General features: G+C 45.3%; 1 protein-coding gene across 6 annotated transcripts in view; it reads right to left on the bottom strand.

Annotated features, from left to right (window-relative positions):
• Positions 1-17,245, bottom strand: part of FAM219A (family with sequence similarity 219 member A) — a 64,468-nt gene that overhangs the window by 19,852 nt on the left and 27,371 nt on the right. The window lies entirely within an intron of this gene.

Raw genomic sequence — 17,245 nt, 5'->3', positions numbered from 1 at the left:
CCAAAGGAATGTTCCAATTTATAATGTCTCGAGCTCAAGACTGAGAGCTATGGCTGGCTTTTAATATTTTATTTTTCATTGTGTGCCAGGGAATTTCAGGTCATCACATCTATCCATCATCTTCCATGAGAGCTCTGCTCCAGGCTTTATTTACCTGGTTCCCTCTGGGCAACCATCTTTCAAAGATGAAAATTTCCTACCTGCCAGATAGAATACTTCTGACTTGAGACCAGCAATTAAGACCACAAGAAAGGAAGACTTTGCTACACTGACGCATGGGAAAGGCTCTAACAGAGCGCCAGTAGTGCCCGTGGCTGGCCACTATGCTGCAGCTGCTCTGTGGCTCGTGCCAGCACACCGGCCCCAGGAACCACGGCTATAATGGCCAAGGCCAGAAGCAAGCCTCACACAATGAGTTCTGCCTTCTTTTTTTTTGATGCTCGGCGGCGCTTTATTGGCCTGCGGCCCATCAGTCTAATAGCCTGAAGCCCATGTCGTTGTCCGACTCCTCCTTCTTGGCTTCCACCTTCTTCTCCTCGCTGGCACAGTGGTTCCCGTGGCACCCCACCCACACCCCATCCCAGATGAGGCTGCCATGCTCACGTTGGCGAGCGCCTTGGCGAACAGCCTGGGCCAGAAGGGCTCCACGTTGAGCCAGCCACCTTGATGAGCGTGTTGATCTTGTCCTCCATGACGGTGACCTTGTCGTCGTGCAGGATCAGGGCCGAGTAGATGCAGCGAGCTAGGAGACGGAGGCCATGGCATGGGCTGCCACACGCGGTGCTAGTCGCCGGATGAAGTGAGGGTGTCACCCCAACGCAGCCTTAGCTCCCTCGGAAGAACTGAGCACCTTGGCGGCAGCGAAGGAAAGGGCTCTGCCTTGTCTTCTATCATGGGTGAGAGAATTAGCCAAAAATGGCTCGTTATCCCAGCAGGAGTGGCTGCTGCTACTTTACCCATCATTTAGTTTTTTAAAGAAGCTACTCAGAGACAGGTAGGCAAAAGGATGGTGAAAAATAGGAAGGTAGTGATGGTAAACAACTGGATTCATTTTTGAAACTGGGACACAAGGGGTCATGAATTAAAAAAGAAAAAGAGTAGAATTCTGCTAGCTTTCTCCATGATTAGGACTATTTGTTTTAGACTCGTGTTCTGCTCTTTACTTCCACTCCCACTCACTTGAAGCCTTGTGACCCAAAAGCCTTCATTTGGGAGACAGGACAAATACCTCACCGGAGAATTTTCCTGTAGCAGCTGTGACTTAGGGGAAGCCTGTGCTCAGGGGACAAGCTTATGACCCAGAAGATAGGAGCCAGAGTCAGAGACTGGCTCAGTCCCTGACCTTCCTCACTAATCTTAAGCTTATCTACTGAGCCAGATGCAGGAGAGGTTCTTGCCTTGCCTTGGACCAATATAGGTCTTGACCAGCATGACCTATGACCCACCAGATCTTTGAGGCCTAACTATCCTGCCAACTTCCCACCCCATTTCAACCTCTTCAGGGAAAGACTACCTCCCTCAATGGTGGGTTATGAACTAAAGTTCCTTAAAAAGAGTTCTACAGGGGCCAGGCGGTAGCACACCTAGTTAAGCACACATAGTACAAAGTGCAAGGTTCTGGGTTTGAGGCCCTTGCCCCCACCTACGGGGTGGGGGGAGCTTCACAAGCAGTAAAGCAGGTCTGTAGGTGTCTCTCTGTCTCTCCCTCTCTTATCTTCCTCTCCTTTCTCAATTTCTCTCTGTCCTATTCAAGAAAATGGAAAAACTGGCCATTAGGAGCAGTTGATTTGTAATGCTGGTATCAAGCCCCAGCAATAACCCTGGAAGCAAAAAAAAAAAAAAAAAAAAAGGGAGGGGGTGTCTAACAAATTAACAAGGCAGACTCTGTATTATGTATGTTTTATTATACTAAAATAAAGACTGGCAGGGTACAGAGCAGAGGGAGCAGGTGTGAGGGTGGGTGTTGGGAAAACAAAGGCTGTCCTGCTTTTTTATTTGGGTTCAGTCAACACAGGCTTGGGGATGAGGAGAGAGATGATTCTAAAATCAGGGGGACTGGAGGAGCAGGTAGATGCTGGGTGGGATTTCTGGGTGTGTTGGGGGGTGGTGAGAGACTTCTATTTAAGCAGGGCCCAGAAAAGGTGAAGGAGGGAACTGGAAGTTCAAGGCTAATGAGAGCTTTCGGGAGCTTGGCCCAAAGAACCTTTCAATTTCTGGCTGCGATGTGAGTTCCAGGAAGGAGACACAGAACCCTGAGGAAAGACATTTCCCTGTACACCACAAGGAGCCAGTGTGCCACGGGCCAGACTGACTTGTGAATCCTTCTTTATGTATTGGCCTCAAATCTCATTTGAGGGTCTGTGGCAAACTTCAGTCACTCAAGAAACTGAGCCTGGCCATTAGTGGTTCATGAATCTCTTGGATTCTGATTTGCCAAGACAGCAAAGTTATAACCTGGCAGTCTATGGGATGTCATCTCTGACATTTTTTGTTTAGTTATGGAGGAGTAAAGAGTTACTTTTGTAACTGACAGTGGACCTGTAGGTATCAAGCAATTTTTTCTCTCTCTCTGCTATTTCCCACCCCTCCCTTTTCTTTCCTTTTTGGTCAGTTCTAACTCTTTAACCTTTATGCCTGGCAAGCACTACCTTTTATGCACAAGGACAACTTGCATCTCTGAGCTCTCTTCTCTGGCCAGAACAGTCTTTTACCCTTTTTTTTAATCCCTTCTTTTAAAATAGCTGAGTAGTATTCCACGGTGTGTGTGTGAGTGTGTATATATTTTAGTCACCAAGTTGCAGATGCTACTATGATTCCACCCTGAAATCCCTAGGCAGAAGACCTCACAGTGTGTCCAGATATTCATCTCTCCAGAGCCCTACCCAACTAGGGAAAGACAGAAATAGGCTGGGGGTATGGACTGACCTACCAATGTCCATGTCCAAAGGAAAAGGAAGCAATGACAGAAGCCAGAACTCCCCCCTTCTGCACCCCATAAAGAATTTTGGTCCTTACTCCCAGAGGGGTAACTGTTAGGGAAAGATGACCAGTGGGCTTTGAACCCCAATGCTACCAGGACCCTAAGAGAGAAGAAAAAAGGAAGAACACTTGGAAATAGTAATAGGTGTAGATGTGATTTAGGAAGAGAAGGCAGGGCCATAGGAAAAAAAGGGGGGGGGGGAAATATATATTTATAGAAATAATAGTCAACCCATATCTGTGGCCTTGGGAGAACCACTGCAGTTTCCAGTGGAAGGAATGCAGACACAGAACTTCTGGTGGTGGGACCAGTGTGGAATTGTACTCCTATTATCTTATGATTTTGTAAATCAATCTTAAATCACTAATTGTGTGTGTGTGTGTGTGTGTGTGTGTGTGTGTGTGTGTGTGTGTGTGTGTGTGTAATTAAACTTTGGTGAACTTGCTGTTCACTAAAAACAAACACTTGATATTCACTTAACACCAGCAGTGGGCAAACACCAAAATATGGTTCTTGACAAGAAGATTTTAAAGATGGGGCACACCAAACACAACATTAAAGACAGCAGGAGGAGCACTTCATGAAGGGTGGCAAGAGCACAGAGGAGTCATGTCAGTGGAGGATTGTGATTTGCCTTTAGTAGAGGGTGAGGTCTAGGCAGGAGCCTGGATAAAACAGAAGTGGAGCTGTCTGGTCACTAGTTTCTTTGACTTGAGGGTTTAGAGCAAGGACTGTTGAGGCTTAGGACTTAGTTTTTTTTTTAAATATTTTATTTTATTTATTTATTCCTTTTAGATGCCCCTGTATTATTGTAGTTATTATCGTTGTTGTCATTGTTGGATAGGACAGAGAAAAATGGAGAGAGATGGGGAAGACAGAGAGGGGGAGAGAAAGACAGACACCTGCAGACCTGCTTCACTGCCTGTGAAGCAACTCCCTTGCAGGTGGGGAGCCGGGGGCTCGAACTGGGAACCTTATGCCGGTCCTTGCACTTGGTGCCACGTGCACTTGATCTGTTGTGCTACCGTCCGACTCCCAGGACTTAGTATTTTTAGTTGCTGTTGCAGCTGCAACCCTAACAACACTGTCACAAGACATTCAGTCCACCCATTCCTGGATGGTCAAGTGCAGCCGGGCCTTTTCCTTCACTGCTGAGGTGCACAAACTGAAGGCAATTCTTCAATCTTGAAGTCAGTCAGTTGCTAGTCACACATTTCTCCTGAGGTGTAATACTCATCTGTACAGCTAGATGGTCTTGGGGTCTCTGCTGGGTTGAGTGTGGCCAAGAGCCTCATCCTGCCCATCTGTCACTCCTTGCCTAGTGCAGGGACATTGAGAGGTTAACTCAAGGGTACAACTTCATTTTCAAGGCTTCTACAGAAAGGGATCCAAAATCAGCAAATCACCACCACCATTCTCCAAATAGCCTCCTTATATCTCTGCAGGCCACACCTATGAGAAATGTCTCCTTTGCTCTCCCTCCACCCAGCTCCTCCTCACCTGCACAGACCTGTACTCTTTCAGACAGCTTTGACACACTGGCACAGCCTACACCCCTCCACACCTGCTGAGCCCATCTGTGTGCCTCTAGGAGACTGCATCTTAAACGTTAGTTAATGTGCAGGGCAGGCAAGACAGCTGCTGGCTTTGCATGAGCACATCCAAGGTTCGAGCCCAGCCTCCACCACACTAGAGGAAATGTCAGTGTTATTGCTGTGGGAGGGCTGGTCCTGGGTCCAAGAGGAGGCCTTAGAGTCAGTGCCCTCCAGGGAGAAGTCTGGTCTGCTCACAGATGTTGCTTCAGAAGCACAAATTATTCCCTAATCAGAACTGCAAATTGTGAACTTATTTTAAAGAAGTGAAGCAGAAGACATGCAGAAATAGAATTCAAGTGCAATACAGCCGTGTGACAGTTACATGAGGGCCACGAAGAGAAAATGACCACTTTATGTGCTCACCCCTCTCTTATGTCCTAATTCTAGTCTCACCTGGATCCAGCTATGGCTGCTTTTCTAAAGTTCTTCCCACAGCACAAAGTGCTTTCCATTGTGCTCTTGAAAACCCTTCCTACTATTTCCTTAGTGCTACCTTAAAGTGCTTCCCCACTTATAGGGGAAACAGGTGACAAAAGCAAAATAAAATGGCCACAGACTCAGACAGTCACAGCTAAGTGAGGTTCCAGCCTCTTATCCCTCAAAGCTCTCCCTAATGCTGTGCTATCTTTCTTACCTTCTGTCTACATCTGTCTTTTTTTAATCTGAGAAAATTCAGTTGGGAGAAACATTGGTGTACATAGGGATCACCTGGGGATACTGCTTAAATGCAGACTCTGATTCGGAAGGTTACTAGTGAAGCCTGAGTGTCTGCATTCCATACAAGCTCCTAGTGATGCTGATGCTCTTAGCAAAGGGACCACACTTTTAGCTGATTTTTATTTTTTCAAAAAAAAAAAGTTATTGCTTACAATATTGTAAGATCACACACACACACACACACACACACACACACACACACACACACACACACACACCACACACCCCTCCAGAAGTCACTCAGCTCTACCACCAAAGTTTCTTGCCCTTACACCAAATAGCACCTTCTTCTCTATCTCTCTTACCCACTGTCCCACATGCTTGAGTTCCCTCCAGTAACTACCAGTAGTTTTCACAGAGTCCAGGAGTCAGTTTAGTCATTATTTTTTCAAGTTCATTATTATTTAGCTATGTACATTCCACATATGAGTGAGACCTTCGAGCAGGCCACTTCTCTTTTCATCCAATCTGAGGGAACTACACATTCTTTCTCTTTTTACCAGAGCACTGTCCAGCACAGGGACATTGAGAGGTTAACTCAAGGATACAATTTACGGCAGTGCCAGATCTCTGTAAGATCTCTGATTGTCCCAAGCATAAAGGTCTGTTGCTGCAGATGGGCTAGTTCTCCTGCCAGAGGGGCCATGCTTTTAATAGCAAGGTTCTAGGCTATTAAGTTATCAGCTCCATTGCACCCACATTAGGCCCAGACAGTCCTTTTGATTTTTAAAATATTTATTTATATTTTATCGGATACAGACGAAGAGAAATTGAAAAGAGGAGATAGGGAGAGAGATACCTGCAGCACTCTCTCACTACTCATGAAGCTTCCCCCCCCCCACAGGTGGGGATCAGGGACTTGAACCCAAGTCATTGTGTATTGTCATATGGGCGCTTAACTGGGTGTACCACCGCTTGACCCTCTCCATAACCCTGCCCAGACAGTCATTTATGTAGCAGTCTGTTTCAGTCTTTTTCTTTTATGGATAGAATCAAGGCCATGAACATGTTCAGTTTCATTGTTCTGGGTCACTTTTTCCATTCAGACATATATATGGAGAGAGAGATACCACAGTGTGGAAAGTGTCTCCACTGCTGTAGCATCTCCCATGTTGTGCCTGGGCTTGAACCTGGGGGAACACATAGTAAGGGAGGTGCCCTACACACTGAGATATCTCTTTAGTCCTATTCTGTCCTGTCTTATTTATTTTTTTCCACAATAGGAAGAAACTAGTAGAGCCACTGAAGCAGTCAATAGCTCAATGTGGAGGGAGAGAGATTGACAGTAGACAGCCAGCAAGACAGCTCTCAGCTGAGAATGCCTAGTCCAGTAAATAAAATCATGAGGTAGTACAAGAAAGAGAGATGAAAGTGTCTCAGCCGCCAGTTCAGTTCTGCTGCCATGTGTGAGAGATGTGCTTATCGTCTCCATACTGGGCTGGGCTCTGTAAATACAAAGGGGGTATAATCTGCCCATGAAGGCTCACAGAACAGCAAGTAAGGCAAATACATAAGAAGCTGAATTTTGATAATATTAAGCATTACGAAAGAGGTTTATATAGAGTGGTGTAGGAAGACAAAGTAGCTATCCCACTCTGGGAGTCAGGGATGACAATACTCCAAAGAAAATTGAGGTATAAAGAGTGAATTATGAGGTAGAAGTGAACCAGATAAAGAAAGGAGTAGGGAGTGAAAAGAAAAGGGTGGGGTGTCAGGCTAGTGTGGGGGTGCCTCTTCCCAGGCACTTACTCTGGATTGGGGAGAACTTGACCGGAGCCAGTCAGGGCTGCTACTCACTCAGCTTTGTGGGAGAGATGACTCATGAACTCGTGGTGGAGTGGCAATGAAATGTCTTTATTGATCAGAGAGCCAACACTTTTAAACGGTAGACCCGGAAGTGGCAAGTCGGAAATGGAAATGGCTAGGAAGGGGGTGGAGAAAGGCAAAAGTAGGCTGGAAAGGTAGGAACTTCCTTAGCAACTGTTGCGAGGGTTTTAACTGGAATTAATATTACCCCACAGACAGGGAGGGTCTTGAGGTAGAAAGAAGATAGATCAAAGGAATGGAATGGGTGGGGATCTCTCAGGCAAAACAATGATTATTTAGATAGCCATAGTATCAGGAATGCAGGGTGCTTTGTGAGGCTCCTCATAATTACTCGACAGTGGAGAGGAAGACACACATGACTACAGAGCAGGCAAAGGAAGAGTTCAACACCCCCTGCCCCCCCCCCATGCTAAATGTCTGAGGGTGACGTGACAGTTGATGAGACTAGAAGGGGAAGAAGGCTTAAAATCACAAAGGACTTTGTAAGTCATGTTCAGGACTTTGGACTTGACAGGGTGGAAATGACAGAAAGTCACTGAAGGGTTTTTAAGCCCATTGTCAGATTTATATAGACAGAACACTCTGGAAGTAGTGTGGAGAAGAAAAAAAGGAGAGAGAGAAAGAGAGAGCAAGAGAGAGAAAGAGACATGATTGGTACAGTGAGAGTTAGATTTTAGTTCTGTCTCTTGCACCTAAACTCAGGAGCCCTAGACTGAGAGAGTAGGCAGGGAGCTGAGGTGCAGGAAAATCAGTCTCACACTAGGGCAGAGAACTGGCAGTCTTGTTGAGAGCTGAACTGTCTCCTTCCAAAACCGTGATCTTTGGGGGGTCTACTGCATTTCAAAAACACCATGTTGAGGATGAAGAGTGTGTTTCACAGTTTGCAAAACTAGACCTGTGAATGCTGCTCCAGTTGAATGGATGTTTTATGCTATTTGTAACAACCTAATAAACCGAACTTTCTTTTTTCTATGAAAGAAATGCTTGTTTTTTGTAGCGTTAAATCTTGGTTGCAATTAGAAAGGCAAACTCCAAAAATTCCTCTACTTCCTGGCAGGAAAACAACACTTTCTCTTCACTCCCTTCATAGCCCTGTGGCATTCAGAAGGTTAGTTACAAGGTCTTGCTCACATCTGGGTTTCACAGAACATTATTCACACAATAACTATTTCCAGGAGTGCCTTGGCTTTTATATGGACACCCAATTTCACAGGCAGTAGGAACTGCCTTATTCAGTGCATGACTTCTCTCTTTCCCCTACTCTCTCTCTAATGAAAACCTCAGTGATTTTTATCCTATTCCATTGTTTAGAATAATTTTCAACTTCTTGTTATACCTATGTGGAACTAAGATGTATACTCTCTGCATATAGGTAAGAGAACTGATGGTCTACAGGAGCGGAAAAAAAAAAAGCGCCTGGATCCCAGTCTATAGTTGACCCCAGGCTGCTCTGGCTACTAAGAGAATTGTGCCACCCACCCCCCTCTGGCCCAGTTCCAGCCAGCTGCAAATTGTCTGGATCGAGCTGCTTCGACACGCTGATGTTATCGGCCTCACAGTGCCTGGAGCATGCAGATAGGAGCAGGCTATGGCGCCGACTCACCGGACGTAGTAATGTAATTTAGTTTTTTGAAATCCAAGTATAAAATCTTGAAAGCTGATTTTTTTTTTTTAAATCTACCTCAGGAGAGGGCTGATGGTGTGCAATTCTCAGCAGCACCATCTAAATAGGGAACGACTGTTGTCATGTATTAATAAACAGTTCAAAGCAATGTTAAAACACACAGAGCAGATTTGTAGGGGACGTGAGTGCCGAAACTTTCTTGCCTCCTCCCTCCTTCAAGCTGTGCTGCCAGGCGAGGACCACTTATCTGTGTGGACCCCAGGCTGGGGGCTAGAAGCATCTCTCTCTTGAGCATCCCTGTGATTCTCCTGTACAAGGGAAATGAAATATTTGACCTCAGTTTCTCTTGGGTGATTCTCAAGTAGCCCTTGTTTGAAAATTAAAGTTGTAAAGATTCATTTTGTTATTTCTATTGTGTGTGTGTGTGTGGGGGGGGGGCAGGCCAGAGCACCACTCTGTCACATTTGGCACCTGAGATTGAATCAGAAGTTTCAGATGTACAAGTCTTGTACTCTACCAGATGACCTATTTCCCTGGCTGCATAACTTCTCAGGCCTTTTTTTGATAGAAGTTAATCAGAGCTGGCTAAGAAGGGTGACAAAGAAGCAGTTATTGGCTTCCCTTTTCATTTTCCAATTTCACTGTGTGCCCCTCCCCTAACTTATTACATCTGTTATCACTGGTCTTTGCTCCGAAACAGCATCAAGATCCTTTCTGGAGCCAGAGATAGCTCACTAAGTAGGGTGTCTGCATTGCCATGCACTTGGCCTGGTTCAAGTGCCAGTATCACATGGGAGGTGAATTGGAAATAGAAGTTCCAGTGCTAAGTTGTCTCAACTTCTATCCTGCACACACCTCTCTCTCTTTTTAAAAATTTTATTTGGGAGTCGGGCAGTAGCGCAGCGGGTTAAGTGCACGTGGTACAAAGTGCAAAGAACGGCATAAGGATCCCGGTTCGAGCCCCCAGCTCCTCACCTGCAGGGGAGTCGCTTCACAGGCAGTGAAGCAGGTCTTCAGGTGTCTGTCTTCCTCTTTCCCTCTCTGTCTTCCCCTCCTCTCTCCATTTCTCTCTGTCCTATCCAATGATGACATCAATAACAACAATAATCACTACAACAACAATAAAAAGACAACAAGGGAGTCAGGCGGTAGTGCAGCGGGCTAAGCGCAGGTGATGCAAAGACAACAAGGGCAACAAAAGGGAAAGTAAATAAAATTTTAAAAATTATTTATTTATGAGGAAAACAGAAGGAGAGAATGAACCAGACATCACTCTGGTACATGTGCTGCCTGGGATTGAAACCCGGCCCTCAGACTTGAGAGTATAATGCCTTATCCGCTGTGCCACCCATTTCTCTCTAACTGAATGAAAAACTGGTCCAGACAGTGAAACCGTGCATGTGCAATACTCTGGACACGGACACACACACACACACACACACACACACACACACACACACACACACACACACACACGATCCTTCCCCTTTGGACTAGATCTTACTATTCCTTCAGACTTCAGTGGACATATTGCCTCTTAAAATGCGTATTTGTAGAGGGACTAAGTTAGGTCCCTCTATAATATATTTAATATATTTTCACAGCTCCTACCTCATACATTTATCTCATGTATTAATCAAAATTTACTTCAATGAATATTTGTATAATTTATTTATTTAACAAGTCCTCCTGAAAGCTAGGAGCAGACCTAGCTCTACCATCTCCTCCCAGTGCTTAGTATAGAGGATGAAGGTTCATGACTTGATAACCGAGTTTGCCTTCTACCTGGTGTGAAGCCATAGCAAGGGTCTTTTTGTAACAGAGAGGTGGTCTAGAAATCCAGTAATCTGCCAGGCTGCACCAGGATCTTGTCTTTTGGGGGAAGATCTTTTTATTTATTGTGAGAGAGACCAAGAGAGGAGGTATAGAGAGAGTAAGGGAGTAGAGCAGAGCACTGCACAGTCTGGCATAAGGTGGCAGTGGGGCCTCATCAGGTTCTTTCTTACAGATATTGTCCTGTACTCCTTATATGTAAGTCTCTGGCTTGGAGAGGACAGATTCCTTCCCAGGAAGTTATTCTGGGGAATAGTCAAAGTATAGTCCCTCAAATTCTTATTCACTCAGTTTCTTACTTAAAAATTTGGCCTAGTTAAATCCCCACTTAAGGTCCATGATCAAAGCAGTACTTCAACTAGGCCAATGCCTCCTCTCTTTTCTTCTCTTCCGTCCCCTCCCCTCCCCTCTTCTTTCTTTTTCTTCTTGAGAGGGAGAGACAGAGGAAGGGGAAAGAGGCACTACTATTCCATGATTTGTGAATAACCCCCTCCCACCCCCATGCTATCCATGGTACCGTCATATGGTTCTAGGTTTCAAATCAGGGCCTCTCATACCATAAGGCATGCTCTGTACTGGGTGAACTACCTTCCAGTTGAAGTCAACTTCTTGTGGGGACTGGCCACTAGCTAAGTAGACAGAGCATTCTAAGTGATTCAAGGCTCTAGACTCAGAGTTTGCTTATAGATACACCATCACTCCACCAAATAAGAAAGGCTTAACTTTCACTGGGGAGGAATGGGCAACCAGCTCGGAATTAAAATGACCAGTAAATCCTCTGGAGGGTGGAGCTGCTCTGATTCTCTTGTCTGTTCAAAGTGCTTTCTGACAGCCTGGGTTTGCATCTGTGTTTACCAAGCAATGAACTGCCCAAGGCAGAAGATCTCTTGGGAATTCAGAGGAAGAGGGCAAGGAAACAGTAAAACAAAGGACAAGGAAATGATAAAAGATAAACACACTCTTGGGCAGGAGAATGGGACCTATGGATTCCAGTTCTGCCTGAAGAGTCTAGACAGGTTGTTATACTTGCTGAGCTCCAGGTCTGTTTTTATTCAAGCCTGGGATTCTAGAAAGAAGCTCCAGGGCAAAGAGTAAATGAGTTGTCCCAGGTCAATGCCAGATGGCAACCCTGGGATTAGAATTCATGGACTCATCCTTCCAGCCAGCTGCTCCCTCCCCTGAGCCCTGAACTGTTTCTTCTTTTAAATGCTCAGGATTGTATTCAATTTAGTAAGGTTTGTGGTCACATAATCACTGCTCCTAAATAAAACAATGACTACAAAGCTTGTGCTGTTAAAAAAAGGGGGGGTTGGGTGGTAGGTAGCACAGAGGGTTAAGTGTGCATGGTTTGAAGCTCAAGGACTGGTGAAAGGACCCCGGTTCGAGCCCCTCACCTCCCCACCTGCAGGGGGGGTCGCTTCACAAGCAGTGAAGCAAGTCTGCAAGTGTCTATCTTTCTCTCCCCTTCTCTGTATTCCCTTCCTCTCTCAATTTCTCTCTGTCCTAACCAACAACGATAGCAATAACAACAACAACAATAATCACAACAATGATAGAACAACATGGGTAACAAAAGGGAAAAAAATAGCCTCCAGGAGCAGTGGATTAAAGGTGCAGGCACCAAGCCCCAGCAATAACCCTGAAGGCAAAAAAAAAAAAGCAAAGTTGGAGGTTGTTGTTTGCTCCTGAGAGAACAGGTAAAAGCCAGAGCTTGCCTTTGGCCACAGTTACACCTGTACTACTTGAACAAAAACCAACACAAACAACTCTTGGGATCTGGCAGAGTCCCCATCTGTCCTTGTGCGTTGAAAGCCTGAGCTTCGTCCCAGAGTGAGGGTTTCTCCTGGAAGCTGGCAATCACTCTCCACAGGGAATAGCGGTACCAGGTTGTCTGGATCCAGGTCCTCTGAGAATCTCTTCATCCGTAAACTAGTCACTACATTGCCAATGCTCTCACCCGCAGGAGTGCTTGTTCAGCTACACTTCTTCATGTGGAGTGGGGGCTTGCAAACCTGGTCCTTTCAGCCCCAACTCTGACAAGCCCACTCAAGGCTCTACAGTCGCCAGCTGACCTTCTCTCCTGCAATCCCCTCCCCAGAGCATGACTAAAGAAGGCAGCTGTGCCCTGGGCTTGTAATACTGAGTTTGCACCCATTTCTCTCTCTCTCTCTTTCTTTTTTTTAAAAAAATTTTGTTAATTATTTATTGGCTAGAGACAGAGATAAATCAAGGGGAGAGATAAATAGGGACAGAAACAGAGAGACACCTGTAGCCCTACTTCACCGCTCATGAAGCTTCACCCCTACAGGTGGGGACCAGGGGCTTGTACTTGGGTCCTTACACTCTGTAACATGAGCACTTAACCAGGTGCACCACTGCCTGGCCCCTGCACCCATTTCTTTCACCAGGAATTTCAGGTATAAGGCAATAAATGGCCTCTGGAACAAGGGCAACAAAAGGGAAAATAAAAATAAATAAATAAATAAATAAATAAATAAAAAGGCCTCTGGGTTCAGACAGCACCCAGGAGCTCATGAGAAGTAAAGAAAAGATTTCAAAAAGGAGAGAGGGCTTTGCCCAAGACCTGGAGCAGGGCTAGTTGGGAGAAATGGGATCCTGAGGGTTTTCATAGTCTCAGTCCAGGCAGCTTTACTTTACAGCACACACTCATTAGCCCAGGAAACCCCAAACTGTGAATACAGTCATCTCTATTTGCTGGCTCTGATTCGTGTAGCCCTGGACGAGGTCTGCAAGCAGAGGAGAAACTTCTGACTACTTTTGATTGCAATCGCTAAGAGATGACTGTAATTCCTCTGCCTGGCCAGAGCCCCTCCCCCCACACACACACACACCCACACTGGATTCTCCTCTGTATCTATCTCTCCCTCCCTCTCTCCTTCTCTCTCCCCTTTCCCTCCCTCTCTCCTAACTTCATTCTTCTCTAAGGGTCATGTGCATGGCTAGGCTCCTTGGTGGGAGCGCCAGGCTGTGAGTTTCCAGACTCAGTAGCGTCACTTCTGCTTCTCCTTGTTACACCTGCATTCCCCACACACCTTATGCCAATGTCTTTCCCACAGGGGAAAGGGGGTGGGGGCAATATTATATCTTTAAATCCTGTATTCCTGTAATAGGGGAAATTCCTTTTCATATAACAAAATTTTAAGTTTTGTAGTTTGCATTAAAGTATTAGCGTTGATTTCGTTGTAACTTATGACCATTTAAATAATGTTTAGTTAGGTGAGGGGACACCATACGGGTTATGCAAAAGACTTTCATGCCAACAGCTCTGAAGTCCCAGGTTCAGTTCCCTGCAACACCATAAGCCAGAACTAGGTAGTGCTCTAGTGAAAAAGATGTTTGACTTGAATAAGAATAATTTTGTTTACAAAACCCAGAAGCTGTGGTCTGGGAGGTGGTGCAGTGAATACAAAGCTGAACTAATGGGCCTGAGGTTCTAAGTTCGATCCTTGGCATCACATGTGCTCTGGTTCTTTCCTCTTTTATAAATAAATAAATCTTAAAAAAAAAAAAAAAGAAAAAGGAACCTAGGAGCTGGCCTTGAAGAAACTGACACTTATTGTGGAACAGACTGGTCCTGAGTTTATGTGGGTCAGAGCATAGCTGGGGCACTGACAAGTTCAGCTGCAAACCACCTCTCAGGCTCCCCTCTCTAACGGAGGAACCTCATCTAAAGAATTTATAGTGGTTTGGAGGCTGGGTGCTGGTGCACCCAGTTGTTACACAAGTTGAGTGCACAAGTTACCATGCTCAGTGACCCAGGATCAAGCTCCCAATCCCCATCTGCAGACGGGAGTTTCATGATTAGTGAAGCAGTGCTGCAGGTGTCTCTCTTTCTCAATCCTTAATTACCCCCCTTTCCTTTCAATTTCTCTAAGAACAAAACCAAACCAAAAGCATTTATAGCAGTTTTGTGAAAAAAGTCAGACACTGCCCTGCTAACACCTCACCCCCCAGCACCAATCCATTGTGGAGTCTACACTTAAGCATCCATCCACCTGCAACACCTCCCACCCCCAAGCTTCCAACTCCTTACCCTGCTCACTGCCTGAGATGTTGACCTGGATTTTGGAAATGAGCTGCCTTCTCAGAACTGCCAGTTTCTTGATGAAAACACATTTTCCTCTCACCAGTACCTGTCTCTTGAATACTGGCTTTCAAGCAGTGAACCTTGGTAAATTTAAAAAAACAGACAAACAAACAAAAAAACCTTGCCATCGGGTAACACTCCCAGTGCCTGGCTGCACACAGTCATAGCTCCAGCTTCAGGTTCAGGGCTTCTCCTTGGCTTCCCTTGACTCTTACCCTCCACCCCTACTCCCTGATCTTAGGGGAACACCATGCTTTTAGAGATGAAGGTTCTATTAATATGCCCTTGTTCCACTCGGCTCTTTGGCCCCTGGCCCCTTGTCCAAACTCCTATAGCACTTAGGTATTAGGGAGTCAGACTTTGGCCAGGGATAGCCCAGAAGATGATATGGCTTTCCTGAAGTTTTATTTCACTTTTAGAATGATGGTGACTTCAGCAGAGAGTTTACTCAGGGTAAATGTGTGTGTGTGTGTGTGTGTGTGTGGGTGTGTGTGCGCGCGCGCGTGTGCATGTGCACGCTCGTGTGCATAGGGGCGGGGCAGGGGCTAGAGGGCAGATCTTGGAAAGAGAAACCCTTTCACAGAGAAATGTGTAGGAAGGTTCTTCAACATTGAATAAGCAAGGGCCATATGGACTCAGGAGCCTAAATTTTTAGGCTGGCAGGGAGCTACTCTAGGAGCTCTCCAGGGTTCTGAATGGCCTTTGTCTAAGAGCTTGGAATCTGGACAAGAGTCCTGCCTGCCAGCTAATGCCAACCTAAAGGGCGTTGGCTTCCTCTCTGTGGAAGGTCCATATTTCCTGCTTATGTTGGACCCATGGCCCACATGATCTGCAACCTCAGCATGACTGCAGTCATTCTCTATGGCTTCAGTCTGGGCTACATGCCAGCAGCCTGTGCCATGGCCGGATTTTCAACAAGGAGTTGAGGTTATAAGTCTTAGTTTGTGTGAAGAAAAATCTGCCAGGCCCTGTGGAAGTTCAGGACTATATGAGCCTGGTTCAAGGACAAGGTGGCTGTAGGAGAGGGATGGGTTCTCCAAATGGCACATCCTCAGGCAACTCAGCAGCTCCTTCTCACCTTGGTGCCCACAGCATGTGTGTACACACAGGCATGATTCTCCCCCCTTTAACTGCAGTCTGTGCAGAATACACTTGCTTTGTTCCCATCACGGGTTTTAGATAAATTTGGCAAAGAGCATTAACATTTATGTGGTCCAGGTGCACTGGATAGGGCATCGGACTAAGTGTGAGGTTCTGAGTTCAGTCCCCGGCAGCACATGTACCAGAGTGATGTCTGGTTCTTTCTCTCTCTCCTATCTTTCTCATAAATAAATAAATAAATATCTTAAAAAACATTTAAATATACTTTTTCCTGAATTTGAAGGAAAAGCCATTTATTGTAAAATGTCCAGATAAGCACAAAAGAAAGGAGGAAAAAAAAACATCCTCAATTGCGCCACCAATTAAAGCTACAGCCCATGTTAACCTAGCGGCATATAGTGTGGGTCCTTGTGTGTGTTTCAGCACACATATATGCGTATGGGTGTCAGTAAAAGCCAGTACAGTGCAGTAGTTCAAAGTAGGAGTTTTAATGTAAGCCCTATACCTGAAATTTCCTTATCTTTGTGATTTATTTATTGTCACCAGGGTTATTACTGGGGCTCCATGTCTGCACAATTCCTTTGAGAATAGTTAAACTCCTTTGAGAATAGTTAAAAATACAATGGTCTTTCAGATTTGAGCCTGCCCCCCCACACACACAATGAAGGAAACAGGGGTGCAATGGCATCTTTCTCTCTAAAAGTGATAAAGTCCCAGTGGTGACAGAAGACAGAAAAACAAATAACAGTGATCATTTTTCAGGTTGTCTTCTATCACTTTTCAATAGTATTTGCTATACTGACCAAATCCTTTTAGAAATTCTACTTTCCTGGGAGTCGGGCAGCAGCGCAGCAGGTTAAACATGGGTGGCGCAAAGCACAAGAACCGGCGTTAAGGATCCTGGTTCTAGCCCCCAGCTCCCCACTTGCAGGGGAGACGCTTCACAAGCAGTGAAGCAGGTCTGCAGGTGTCTGTCTTTCTCTCCCCCCTGTCTTCCCCTCCTCTCTCCATTTCTCTCTGTCCTATCCAACAACAATGACATCAATAACAACAACAATAATAACTACAACAATAATATAAGGGCAACAAAAAGGGAATAAATAGGTAAATAAATAAATAAATAAATAAATAAATAAATAAATAAAATTCTACTTTCCCTTGGCTTTTACTAAAATAACTGGTCTGGGGAGATAGTATAATGGTTATACAAAAATACTTTTATGCCTGAGCCTCCAAGATTCAATCCTGCACACCACCATAAGCCAGAGCTGAGCAGTGCCCTGGTAAACAAACAAATAACAAAACGATTATTTTTTTTAATATTTATTTATCCCTTTTGTTGCCCTTGTTTTATTGTTGTAGTTATTATTGTTGTCGTCATTGTTGGATAGGACAGAGAGATGGAGAGGAGGGGAAGACAGGGAGGGAGGTTTGAACCGGGATCCTTATGCCAGTCCTTG

This window comes from Erinaceus europaeus, chromosome 10 (assembly GCF_950295315.1).
Source record: "Erinaceus europaeus chromosome 10, mEriEur2.1, whole genome shotgun sequence".
NCBI classification, from domain to species: domain Eukaryota; kingdom Metazoa; phylum Chordata; class Mammalia; order Eulipotyphla; family Erinaceidae; genus Erinaceus; species Erinaceus europaeus.
Note: the sequence above shows the minus strand (reverse complement) of the source record. Positions and strands in the feature narration are given on the sequence as shown.